General features: G+C 48.2%; 1 protein-coding gene across 1 annotated transcript in view; it reads right to left on the bottom strand.

Annotated features, from left to right (window-relative positions):
• Positions 1–3,184, bottom strand: part of PANK2 (pantothenate kinase 2) — a 33,135-nt gene that overhangs the window by 718 nt on the left and 29,233 nt on the right.

The raw sequence follows: 3,184 nt of genomic DNA, 5'->3' as shown, positions 1-3,184 counted from the left end.
GATGCTTAATTTCCTGAGCATCTTCAGCAGGCCCAAGGCCAGCCCAGGCAGAAAAGCCCCGAGGAGCTCCCCATCAGGGACTGGGATGGATGTCCAAGATCCTCCAGGCGCGTCAGACCACAGAGCTAAGAGCAACACCAACCCGCAGCAGGAGCTCCAGTAGCTGTGAGGCCGGCAGCATCTCGGGTATCTCTGGTAAGATAGGGCACCCAGCTGCATTCCCGGGGAACGAGGAGGTAAGAACCAGCAGAGGCCTAGAGCCCATCCAGACAACTGAGGCACGAAGAGGATACAGGAGAGGATGTGCACCAAGGCAGGCGCCGCTCAAAGGGACAGGGTGAGAGCCTGACAGGGCTGGGGGTGGGAGGAGAGTGAGGGGGAGGTGGAATGGATTCAAGACTCGCCTGCAGGAGGGATGAGGGCAGAGAGCAGAGAATGGAGACAAGGAGCAAGAGATGCAGAGAGTGAGGCGGTGGGCTCCCGAGGGCTACGGGAGGCGGAGGCGCCCATGGCAGCTGAGCAGCTACATCCAGGTGGTCACCGGATGTCTGGATCACTGGCGCCAAGGTGGGAAGCACAGGAGGGGATGACGGTGCCCAGAGGCAGCATAGAGAGAGAAGCACAGACCAAAGACCAAAGTCTGAGGAAGCACAGAAGCTCCTAAGAAGGGCAATGGCTTGAGCCAGAGAAGCAGAGAAGCTGGGAGAGGACAAGGACTTTGCCATCTCCAGAAGCAGGCAGGCAGGTCAGACGCAAACAAGAACCCAAGACCAAACCAAAGGACAATATGCTAAAGCAATGAGACAAGGCGCACAATGAAAGGGGAGGCCTTCAGGAGTCTGCAAGAATCCTCCATGACAGAGAATCCACCAAGGTCCCCAAAGGACGATCTCAGGTACTAAACTATTACAAAAACAAAATAACTAAAAAAGGAATGTGGGAAGATCCTAAGACACTTGCTTGTGGATTTAGAAAAAGAATACACTATAGCTGGGCGTGGTGGCTCAAGTCTATAATCCCAGCACTTTGGGAGGCAGAGGCGAGAGGATCGCCTGAGCCCATGGATTCAAGACCAGCCTGGGTAACTTGATGAGACCTGTCTCTATTGTAGCCGGGCATGATGGCACATGCCTGTAGTTCCAGCTACTTGGAAGGATGAAGCTGAAGGATCTCCTGAGTACAGCAGGTTGAGGCTGTGGTGGCCGTGAGCATACCACTGCACTCCAGCCTGAGCAACAGAGTGAGACCCCAACTAAGGGAAAAAAAAGAAAAAAGAATGTACTAAAAGTCTCTAAAATATCATAATAAATAGCTATCATTCTCTTTTTCAAGAAAAGGTGCTTCATGAAACATGGTCAAACAGAGGCTGAAGCCTGCCTTGTCACTCCATTTGGCAGTTTAAAAAAAAAAAGCAGCCACACCAATCTGTGCCACAAGGAAGCAGCTGCAGGACCAGCACAGCAGAAGACTCAGCAATGTTCAGGGACTCCTAGTCATAGCCAGAGCATACAGATGCTACAGTGCTCGCTTCTAATAGTTAGCTATACAGCTTGCTTTATATGGCTTTCTGTGCCTGTGTTTTATTTTACACTTAAAAAAAAAAAAAGATAAAATTGGCCGGGTTCGGTGCCCCAGCCTCTAATCCCAGCACTTTGGGAGGCTGAGGCGAGAGGATTGCCTGAGCCCGCGGGTTTATGACTAGCCTGGGCAAATTGGCAAGACCTTGTCTCTACAATAAAATAAAATTTTTTAAAAAATTAGCCGGGCATGATAGCATATGCCTGCAGTTCCGGCTACTTGGAAGACTGAGGCAGAAGGATTGCCAGAGTCCAGCAGGTTGACACTGGGGTGGCCATGAGTGTGCCACTGCACTCCACCCTGGGCAACGGAGTGGGACTCCAGCTCAAAAAAAATAAAAATAAAAAAAGATAGAAATTAACCATTATACAGAGTTCCACTGAAGAGCCACAAGCTACTATTAAGTAAAGACAGAGACATATAAGCTACAAAGTGCCTCGAATAGTAGAGATGAACGAGGAAGGCTTGAGAAGAATCCATACAAGGCTTTCACAACAAAATTTAACTAACTTAATTGTGGGGACAGACTCAGAGAGGCTAAAGTTCGACAAGTATAGAGATCAACGTAAGAGTCAGGGCCCTGAATGCAAAGGAAAACACTGGGCCAAACAGACTAGCAATGCTACCCAGAGGGGAAAACAGAGTTAACAGGCAATGGAGGACAACATGTAAAAACTACATTTCATAAAGGTTTAAACTATCATGACATGAAGATGTACGTTTTAAAAAGGTTAACCTAAGAAACTAATCTCCATGTTCTACCTAGAAAAAGGTTCTAAGAGATAGAAATTAAGCAGAAGATATGATATTAAAGTTTTTTTTTTAATTCTAATACAAGGCTGAGCCTGGTGGCTCACACCTATATCTCAGCACTTTGGACGGTCAAGATGAAAGGATTACCTGAGTTTGAGACCAGCCTAGGCAACTTGGTGAGACCTCATCTCTTCAATAAATCAAAAAGTTAGCTGGGCGTGGTGGCGCACACCTGCAGTCACAGCTATTTGAAGGGCTGAGGTGGAAGGATTGCCTGAGGTTGAGGCTGCGGTGGCCATGAGCGTGCCACTGCAGTCCACCCTGGGCGACAGTGAGACTCCAACTCAAAAACTAAATAAATAAATTCAAATGTAAAATAAAACAGGCCAAACACCACAAAAAACAAGATGAATAAAGAAAGATAATGAACTATTAGAAATGTAACAGAACTGGGCGTAGTGGCACAAGCCTGTAGTTCCAGCTACTTGGAAGCTGAGGCAGAAGGATCACCTGAGCCCAGCAGGTCAAAGCTGCAGTGGCCAACAGCGTGCCACTGTACTCCAACCTGGGCGACAGAATGAGACTTTGACTCAAAAAAAAAGAAAAGAAAAGTAACGGTAATTCAGCACTGGTTTACTAACAGCATAGATAGCCGGGCTCAGTGGCTCAGCCTGTAATCCCGCGCCTTTGGGAGGCTAAGGTGAGTGGATTGCCTGAGCCCATGGGTTCGAGAGTTGCCTGGGCAGGCGAGACCTCATCTCTACAATAAAATCAAAAAAAAATTAGCCGGGTATGGTAGCGTGCACCTGTAATTCCGGCTACTCGGAAGGCTGAGGTGGAAGGATCGCTGGAG

This window comes from Carlito syrichta, unplaced genomic scaffold (genome assembly GCF_000164805.1).
Source record: "Carlito syrichta isolate Samal-C Ts95f unplaced genomic scaffold, Tarsius_syrichta-2.0.1 Scaffold309007, whole genome shotgun sequence".
Classification (NCBI taxonomy): domain Eukaryota; kingdom Metazoa; phylum Chordata; class Mammalia; order Primates; family Tarsiidae; genus Carlito; species Carlito syrichta.
The sequence above is the reverse complement of the archived record's forward strand: the minus strand, read 5'-3'. Positions and strand labels throughout refer to the sequence as shown.